We start from the raw sequence: 10831 nt of genomic DNA on the forward strand, positions 1-10831 counted from the left end.
GTGTCCTAAAGACATATGCTGAGATCTTCAACCATGAAAGTTGAAGTTTTGACAGTTTTGTGTAGTAGTTGTAAATACATCAACAATGGATGGAGGACATGTTGTTGCTATAACAAGCATTCCCTCTCCTAGAAGCAAGCCCCCAGGGGGAAATGTTAAGATGATGGCCAGCCATTTGATGAACAGTCTTGCTGCTTGACTCTGTGTTAGTTTTTTCAACAGGAATGGGGAACATAGAAGAAATGTTCTGGATTGTCTCTGTCCAGTGGGGAAGTGACTAGTCTCCTGTGGCTTCGGGGGACCTAATGTGCCTTTTCCAAACTGAAGTCTACTGTAAGTGCTGTAAGTGAAATACACACACACACACACACACACACACACACACACACACACACACACACACACAAAGATTTGGTGCTTGTGTGGGATATAAAATAAATACATTTTATTGATTATCTGTTGAAATAATACTTTTTGAAATCTGATATCTTAAACAAAATGTACTATTTCAATTAGTTACACTGTTTTCCTTATACACATTGAAGACGGTTATAGAAAAGTTTCAATTGCTTATATGATTCCTATCCTGTTCCTGTGGGTCAGCACCTTGGAGAGATTATTCCAACTTCTCGGATCAGCACAACATCACTGTGTTGGGGTGTTTCAGTAAATCAGATGACAGGTAACATTGTAGGTAAGAAAAATAAGAAGAAGGGAATGAATCAATAAGGTGTAGCAAAAGAAATAAGCCAATAACAGAAATTTATAATAAATGCTCTGTGTTCACAGATAAATTCATTAGTTTCTGACCTTGGGTACTATCATAACCATAAACACATAAACCAAATATAAATCAAAAGTCTAGGCTTTGAGCCTTTGTATAAGTTATAGTCCATAATCATGTTTTTACTGTCTTCATAATTATTCTTAAATATGACCATTTTCAATGCCTAAAAATGTGAAGAATATCTAATAATTTCATAAAGAATTTTACCTTAGACTCAACACATCTTATATCACATGATGGTTTCAACAAATATTCATTGAATGGGTTGTAGATACCCTACCTTAAAATATCACTACAGATCTTCCATGAAACTGTGTCTCTCCAGGAACTAAAAACTGTCAATAAGAACTACCTTGTGCTCAAAGGACAAATTCAATATGAGTGCCTGTGCTTCTAGCATGTTCAAGAAAACACTAATTTTTCCATATGCCCAATCAGATTTTTTTCAAAAGAATCCAATACAGACAAGAGATTATTAGACTGTATAAAAATGAGTACAATATTTGCAGTCTGTATCTCTTAGAGAAATAGTACAAAAAAGAATCTCTTATTAGATTATTCTGGTCAATAAAACATCACCAAACAGTTTACAATCCCCTTATTTCGAACTATTCGGTTTTCTTATTTATTCTGTTCTAATTACATAGTTGATATTAGAATGGAAATTCTGAAAAAGTTCCAAGTAACACAAGGAAGTTGTACAATTTATTCACTTTTTTTTTCTATTTCTGGTTTGAGCTATTATGTCGTCAGAAAGTGGCGAATCTATTAGCTATAGTCTTTTATAGTAGCCTCTGTTCCTCATGGGTCTTGAGAAGATGCTCGGTCCAATTGCTTGCTATAATTGCTTCACATCTCCCAACACAGCTCCTAGTATTTGGTGTATGGAGCTTCTGAGCCATTTGGCTGGAACAATTGAAACAATACCAATCAGCTTCACAAACCAGCCAGCATTCACTCTAGAACACTTCTTGTCTCTCTGACTCAGGTGTCATGGCTTGTCCACCGAACGGCAGTCCCCATTACTACATGCCTACCATGCCACATTCTTCCAAACTTGAAAACCAACTGCATCTGCAAAGCCATCTCTAGTTTTTCCAGGCTTTACCTTTCAGATCAATGCCATATTTCGACAGTGTATCAAGCTTTTGTATATTTGCCCAACCCCTCCCCTATTATAAAATTGTGTGCAGAGAGAATGCACACGCTACCCCAGTTCTTTTACTTACACAGTGCTAATCAATAGTTTGGGTTAGGAAAGGGCTCAGAAAATAAAGCATTTACCTCACAAGTGTTAAGACTGGAGTTCAGTCCCCCAAGTCCCTGACATGTTAGCTAGCATGTTTTTTATAATCCTGGCATTCCTACAGTGAGATGAAAAGCAGAGACTAGAGAAGTCCCTGAGTGCATAGGCCAGCCATCCTGTTGTGCACATTGGTGATCAACAAGAGACCCTAACTCAAACAATATATAAGGAAAGAATAACACCAAGATAGTGCTCTGAACTCCACAGCCATGCTGTGATGCCTGCACACACACACAGTTATACACACACACACACACACACACACACACACACACACACACAAAAGATAAAAAAAAGTAAAAAATAAATAAACACTAATAGTTCACCTTGAATAATTGTGGGAGGAACAGACTATTAGCTACTTTGGATGAGAAGACTTCTAGACCTAGCATCTATAAAAAGATTGCTGTTTCCTCTCTGATCTGACCCAGAGAAAAATGACAATGTATTCCTTCATAAGATCATGATTTCAACACACACACACACACACACACACACACATTGTATTTAATGAAGGTTAAGTAGGACTATAATACAGGAAAACATAAGTTTAAACTGTCTCAAAGATATGCTCCAAGGTTTTACAAAATAGTGACTGTGTTTATAGCTTTAAACTTCCAGAGGTTTGAAAACCGCATCATTTATTAGTCATGAGTTATGATGTGTGTTAGCAAACACTGAGCTGTCTTGTAAGAAACAGATGGGGTGTGTTTTGGTTTCTCAGTAGTCTAGGAAGGAGTCCATCACACAGAAGGTTAACAGAGGTTAACAATGCTTCTGGAAACTGTGGGTATGGCCCAATCCAAAGGTCAGTTCATATCCGGAGAATGGGGCCGTGTCTGCAGTCTAGTTCATTGGTTCAGCTATGGACAGGCATGGCTGGAGAACAGACCTGAAATCTGATTGACAATGGTTTCCCAACTTCATTCATAGGTTCTGAACCAATAATATACTTCCTTTCTTCTTTCCTTCCTTCCTTCCTTCCTTCCTTCCTTGGAAAGTCTTCTTCCTCGGTGACAAATGACACTTTGTAGGGTCATAGTTAATTTAGTTAATAAGAAGTATTAAGATCCCCTATGCAAGTGTTCTCTCTGATAGCAACACTAACATAAAAGACCCTAACATCAGCACCTCATGCACATCCTTGCCTGCTTCATCTCCTCCCCCCTTTCTCTCCTGGGGAACTCCTGGGGGTCAAGGTGAAGAAGCCTAAACTACTTAGGTTTCTCTGTTGGACCACATTCCTTTAGCCCAGTCTGCTTCTCCCTCGAGGAAAGAAGTGTGGATCTCTCTCTTACTAGCCTGCAACAAATCAGGCTCTCATTATGTGTCGACAGTAAGAACTAGAGAGACTCCTCATAGAGAAACTCTCAAAGCCAACAGTCTCAGGAAGACAAGTCTTCTAGAAGGGCTACCTCCTTGGAATCACTTGTGGAATCTGAGGCTATACGTAGAAGAAACTTCCCCAACAGCGTTGCTTTAGAAAAAAGTCCCAATGATGTCCTCAAATGCAAGCCCTCATCCTGCTAGGACTGTGCCAGCTATGTGACACCATGGCAGAGAATGTGGCTAGTTCTCTCATCGCCATGTCACGTCCGCATGAATGTTGACTGCTGACTACTGATGACTCTTGCTAGCGTATTTCACTTTTTTCTCACTGTTACTAATAACCACACAATTAAAAAGGAAATCCCTGGTGCATAACAAAACAAGCTTCCTTTATTAGCCATTAAATGGTTTATAGTTGTACTCACATTTTATCCTAAATTTATTGGTCCTTCAATATACTAACAAATTTCACCATGAATCATCTTACAATGTGATTTCATTGAGTATATTTTATTTTATTAAAAATTGTACTGCCTTCAGAATTAACTTTGTAAAATGACATCGAGGGGTTGGAGAGATGGCTCAGCAGTTAAAAGCACTGGCTACTCTTCCAGAGGAACCTGGATCTGTTTCCAGCACCCACATGATAGCTAACAATTATCTGTAATTCCAGTTCCAAGGCATCTAAGCTCCTCTTCTGGCCTCTGCAGGTTCTGCATGCCTATGGCACACAGATAAACACGCAGGCAAAACACAAATAGAAATAAAATAAATCTTTTTAAAAATTAATGGCATTAAATTGGGTTGCCTTGTGAAAGGTAAGCCTACATAGGTAAATGGACTTCGATTTTAATCCTAGCACGCCCATAGGGTGGGTTGAAGTCACCTGCATAGCCGCTCCTGGGGGATCGGACACCTATAACTTAGATGGATGCCTGCACTCACATAGCCACCCACACACTAGACACATATGCATATGCATAATTTCAAATAAAAATATTTTTTAAAAATAATCTATCTTCCCAAGTTTTTTGAACTCTAGAAACCAGAAACAGTTAATTCATTCAAAAAGCATAAACAGGCAGAAAATCGTGAGACTGTGGTCCCTCACGACTTCTACAGGAAATTAGAAGCCACGTTAAATACTTTAACCAGAGACAGTGGTTAGTTCTCATGTACACTTGGCCGGATTAATGGGAACTCGGTAATTAAAGCATTTCTTCTAAGTGTGCCCGGGAAGACGTTCCTAGAACAACGGCGCCATGAAATCGGGAGACCAAGGAAGCTCCATTGTCGCCCTCTGTAGCTGGGCACGATCCAATCGGCTGAGCTGCGGATAGAAAACAGGAGCAAAGAAAAGCAAATTCACTTACTATTATTTATTTCTCAAGAAACCAGAGTGTCCTTTTGGTCTGGGGCATCAACCCTGCAGGGTCTCCAGACTTTGGACTCTGAGACCTGCACTCACAACCTTTTGGGTTTCTGAGCCTTCAGCCTCAGACTGAGAGGTTTCTTGGTTCCGAAGTCTTCAAACTTAGACTGACGGCAGAACCACCTTCCCAGTTTACCGTGGGATCTCTCAGACGCCCTAACCATGACAGCCAGTTCTCCAAATAAACTCCGCCCTGTGCAAGAGCACCATGCTGTCAGCGCCCTGCCAATTCAAGTAAGGAATCCCAACTTCTGGCCACAACGACACTGAGGGCATAAATGCCAGCTGAACATTGTGAATCAAAATTACTCCAACTAAAAATCTTCCATAATCTATCCATGTCACAAAAGAACCCCCCAAAAGTACCTCTTGTCACCAAAACAACTTCTAAGATGACAAATTGTCTTTCAAGTAGGCACAAATCATCTCCCCAGGGCTTCCATGTACCCCAGAATATAAAATGGCAAATGGCTGAGAAAATATTTTAATCGTTGTTAGCAACAATGCTCAGCTCCCACCACTAAGTTCCACAGAGAAGGAAGCTTCTTGCAAAACGCTTCCTTTAACAATAGAAGTCCTCCCATAAAGTTTTCCCATAAAAGGACCGAAGACCTCCTTGCTTTAGTGGATGCTTTCTTCTTCCAAGTGATCACATGGTGCTTACTTATTTTCTCCACAGATTATCAAATAGTTTCTGTCATGAGAAATGCCACACGGCTTCATAACTTTCTTAAAGATCAGACGTCTCTGCATCTTGGAGAGTTATCAGATGTCCCTGCACTTGGAGCATACTGACTTGTGTCCCCACTCTCTGCTTTGCACTCTGAACTTGCTTCTATGCTTTCGCTTTCAGTTAAGAGTGACCTTTCTATTGGGGTTTTTCCATGCATGATTCTGTTCCTAGAATAAGAGCAGGAATTTTTCCATTCAGACCGAGTTCTGAAAAGATTCCCTCTTCATAAAGGAATTAAAAAAATAATAATAAACTATACTGTACCATTTTGGTTCTTTTATACTGACTACCTTAAGAGAAAGAAATGAAGATCCGTGAAGGGCAAAATGCCATAGTGGTATCTTCTTAATTATAACCATCTAGGACTCTTTAGTGATCTCTTGAAAGGATGGTCTCATAAGTGTATCCCTAGGTTTAAAGTTCATGTTCTTATCAACTATATAAAGAGCCCACCTCCTTACCACACTCTTAACTACAAGTGTGTTTCACCAGGGGATATGTTATAGGTTAGGAAATCTCACACAGAATCTCAAGGTGGGTTTATGCAGAAAGTTGTTGCAGGGGTTGAAGCAGGAATAATGCTTTAGAATCTGCCCCTCGAAGCAGCCTTAGAGGTTGCGGTTTACATTTTTACTATCATTATAATATCCTGGTAATTAAGCTAATTGGAGGCAACATAGTTAAAATCAGGAGAGCTTCCCAGAGGTAAAAGGCATTTTAGGCTCCTCTGAGAAAGAGGCAGCTAAACTTAGCTGAAACAATTTTGTTAGAACTACCTGACGTCTGAGGATTCCAGTCCCAGAATTCTAGGTGTAATAGTAAGAAGGGTGTCTATGGTGAGAGACTATTACTGACTTCCCAGCCCACCATGGGTGGGACAGGGGCAGGGTCTCCCTTAGTTACTTATTGCTCACTGGGTATCAAGGCTCAGATAAAATCTGACTCAGTGTAATAAAACAACAGGATTGGATCTTCAACCATCTTTTATAAACTACTGTACTGTATTGTGTTCAGCAAGAGCCAACCCCCGTACAGACAACCCCCTGTCTGACCACATTCCCTGTGTCTGATACTAAAAACTGTGTGGTCTTTTGTGAATTTAAAACCTCTCTCAGTCAATCTCTTCCCCTATAAACTTGAGGTGAAAATAATAGCACATACTTCCTATATGTGTTGAGGAGAGTAAATAAAACGACATGTAAAATGCTTCAAACATCACATACCCTGACAAGAAATCTCTTAATAAGTGACAGTTATCAGTATTGCTAGCATAAAAAAATGTTTCTTGTTTCTTTTATTTCTTTAAAAGTTATTGTTCCTGTGTGTGTGCCTCTGCCTCTGCCTCTGCCTCTGTGTATGTCACTGTGTGTGTGTGTGTGTGTGTGTGTGTGTGTGTGTGCGTGCATAGGTTTGAGAAATACTATATGTAAGCTACTTTTCTAATAGAGAAACTAAAGTTCCGAGAAAGTAACTAATTAGCCTGATATATGTTGGTCTATTAAAATATAGCCAGTCAATTTTGATAACTATACAATTTAAGGAACCCAGTGAAAGAGTTGTTGCATAAACCTGATGTTTAACACACTACATTGTAGGTTCAGTGTTATCTGTTACCAAAAGGTCAGTGCTGGGTTAATCAGGTATCAACCTGTATTCATTAGACATTAAAAATGACATACTGAAGTCTAGCCTCTCCTACAGTAAATAAGAATTCTAGTTCAATCATGACATAGCTTTTCTCATCCTTATCCTAGTATAAAGGTCCCTGGCCCATGATTGACTTCCTGACACCCAGATGCCCATTGGTGTTGTAAGTCAGTATTGCCTTGTGTCTTGAAGACCACAGTGAACCAACCTCAGGTGGGGTAATTTATTGGAACTGCAGTTTGAACAGCTGTTTTGCCTACCACTTTCTTGATCTATCTGAAGACACTGAAGTCTGTCCACTTAGAACTGTGATGTTTCCATTCTGCATGGGCCAACCGTCAACGTGAGCATGCTGGGACAAAACTTCATAATACAGCCTAGCATATGACATAAGGATAAGAATCATCAAATATTAAAAGAACAATACACATTTACTTAAAACTCCAAAAATCTGTCGACCATGTCATAGTCATCCTGAAGTTCCAGACACATGGAGCTGGCTTAAGAAGTGTTGACCCAGGGCCAGAATGATGATTCTGCAGATAAAGGCACTTGCCAGTCAAGTCTGAACCTGACTACAGTTGGCATCATCTGTAATCCCAATACCCTCAAGCAGAGATGGGAAGTACAGGTAAGAGAATTCTTCAGAAGTTTGTGGTCCAGTCAGCATAGAGCACAAAGGAAAACATAAACAGTGACAGACCTTCTGCCTCAACAGGGTAGAGGAAGGCAAGCATCCACTCTCAAAAGTTGACCTCTGACCTCCTCACGGGAGCAGTGGCATGCACACCTACACTCTCACACATTCCCCACACACACACTAATAAATAAAACTAAAGTTAACAAAAGTAGAAATTTACATCCATAACTTTGAAACGTTCAAAGTTGAACATAATCCAAACTTGAGAATATGCTTAGTCAATGAGTTTCCAGAGATGGACTTTCATACGGATTCAGTCCTGTGCGACATATTCATTTACACCCAGAGATTTTGATCCAAGTTCCAAGTGATTGTGAAGACACAGAAAAAGCAGACGGCCAAGCAAAATCAAGAATGGTGAGAAGGTAGAATACATGCAATATGAACATGAGAGAACACCAGGAACTCAAGGGCCCAAGCTGAGAAAGGAGACAGGAAAAGGTGGGACGGAGAATGAGCAGAGTAAGGAGGTCTGAAAATGCCATGAGGGAACATGTTACTTTCTGTGCTGATCAGGGAAATAAAATCACAAGAAGACAAGAGGTCCAAATTCCCAACTGGCCCCCAAAACTGCCTCATGCCTCTCAGTGCCGAGCCTGGCTAGATGGTGACAGGATCCTCGCTGGTCTTCCAAATAATGGGTCTGCTGGAAGAGTGTGTTGACATTTTCACTGAGCTGCAGAGCCTCTCCTCTGCATATGGGCTCGCCAGTCCTTGGAGTTCCTGGAGGTCTTGAGCATGGGTAATGGACGGAGACAAGAATTGAGCCTAGGGGACAGGAAGTTCTCTCTTCTTCTGAACTTTGTTGTTGTTGTTATTGTTGTTGTTGTTGTTGTTGTTGTTATTATTATTATTATTATTATTATTATTATTATTAATATCTCTTATATATTACATCCTGGCCACAGTTTCCTCACCCACCACGGCTCACTGTCCTCATCCTATTTCCCCTCCACCTCAGATCCACTCTTCCTCTGCTTCTCTTCAGAAAAGTATAGGCCTCCCAGAGATAGCAATCAAACACAGCATAACAAATTACAATAAGAGTCAGCAGACAAAAGAATCAGAGACACCAGTGCTCCCACCGTTAGGAGTCCCACAAGAACTCCAAGCTACATAACCATAACATATACGCAGAGGACCTAGCTCAGACACATACAGGCTCCCTGATCATCGCATCAGTCTCTGTGAGCCCCTGTGAGCTCGGCTTAGATCCTGTGGTCTGTGTTCTTGTGTTGATGTCTGCCTGTAATCTCCTGTACTTTTTCTCCTCTGTAACCTTAATTTTGGAAATATTCCTTTTAGTAAATTCTCAAATTATGAAGATGAGGGGGGCTAGCTGTTCCCCAATCTTGACAAATTCAACAAAATAACTTTATTTTCTCAAGAAATAATGTGAACACATGGACCAACATATTTCACTGTATAAATTTTTCTGTATAAAAGAAGTAAAGATTTATGTGAATTAGGTACATCTCCAAATTATGTATGTTCCTTACCTGGTCTAATTACGCCATGTTATAGCAAAATAGAAGAGCTTGGTTAAGACAGTAAAGCTTATCCTTGCTTCGGGAACTGATTACTCAGTGGGGAAATGGGTTTTTAACATTTAATATAATCCAAGCACTCAGTCTACAAGTACTTCCATATAGAGGAACCAATACTTTTATTTGAGAACTGAATATATGTTCTGAAGATACAAAACTGACCTTATTAATCCATTTTCATTGGATAAAATTTATTTGTTTAAAAATTATTTGGGGTATGGGGGAGAAACAGCACAATTCAGTCGTACAGTGTTTGCCTGGGATATGTAAGGTCTTTGATTCAACCAACGAACCTCAGAAAATCTGTCTTCTCATAGTTTTTTTTATAATTCATCTTTTTTTTCTTTTGCCTGTTCTTGAGACTCTTTTCCTCTTATATGTTGCCTTGTCCAGCCTTGATATACTTGAGTCCAGGGGGTCTTTTGCCTTGTCTGACTTGAACCATTTGCTTTCCCGTTTTTGATTCTCAAATCATTGGCTGTTATCTCTTGGTATTCCGGTGTTCCTGCTCTTTTCTGAAGGAAACAGAGGTAAGGCTGGATCCCAGGATAAAAGTCAGTTTGGGGCATTCTTTTGGAGTATAAGGCCCAAGAGAGGTGCATAGGAGCTGGGAGGAGTCTTAGAAGGACATCCTCGGGAGTTTTTGAACCGGTGGTCAGGATGTTTTGATTTGATTTCCCTTTAGAATCTATTTTCAATTATTAAAAAAATTTTTTGTCATCCCTGCTTTCTTCAATTGTTTTTTTTCTACAGTGATAATGGATTTGCTCTGACTCATTCATGCTCTTTTTTTCAGATTGAATTTTACTGTAAACAGTGGTCAAATGTGTGACATGTTTATGGGGTCATCCACTTTAATTGTTTTTTACATAGGTATAAGATAGGATTTTTACAAACAGATTGTTTCCTCTGTACAAAGGTATAAGATCATTAAAGTTGTTTCACATTTTGGGAGTCAAAACTAAGATCTTAGTTCCTTTATCAACAAGTTTAGATCAAACAGGGTAAACCAAGTTCAAAGTGGCTAATCCATTTATATCTAATCAGGATGTGTAGTAATTACCATTCAGTAAATGCCCTTTATTACCATATATTGTACATCTAAACTAGCTCTCAGCAGCCATTTTGTAAATACATGGCAGATACCATGACTAATCTTTTATAATGTAATCCATTTCCCAGATAATATATTGACTGAAGCAATGCGAGCCATGAGTGTATCTGGAGTAGAACGCAAAGGGCACACATGACCAAAGTTGGCCCAAACAGCAAGGCAAAGGATTTAGATTCCATAGTGCGAAATTGAAAGTTTCTTTCTTTCTTTAACTAAATAAAGCATCTGACCCTATC

General features: G+C 39.5%; 1 long non-coding RNA gene across 1 annotated transcript; it reads right to left on the reverse strand.

Moving 5' to 3' along the window:
* Positions 1–423: 423 nt before the first annotated feature.
* On the reverse strand, positions 424–5042 carry LOC116897916. Its single transcript, XR_004387630.1, has 2 exons — positions 4796–5042; positions 424–648 (listed from the first exon to the last, which is right to left on the reverse strand). It is a non-coding gene; the product is annotated as an uncharacterized LOC116897916 (long non-coding RNA).
* Between the last annotated feature and the right edge of the window lie 5789 nt (positions 5043–10831).

This window comes from Rattus rattus, chromosome 4, assembly GCF_011064425.1.
Source record: "Rattus rattus isolate New Zealand chromosome 4, Rrattus_CSIRO_v1, whole genome shotgun sequence".
NCBI classification, from domain to species: domain Eukaryota; kingdom Metazoa; phylum Chordata; class Mammalia; order Rodentia; family Muridae; genus Rattus; species Rattus rattus.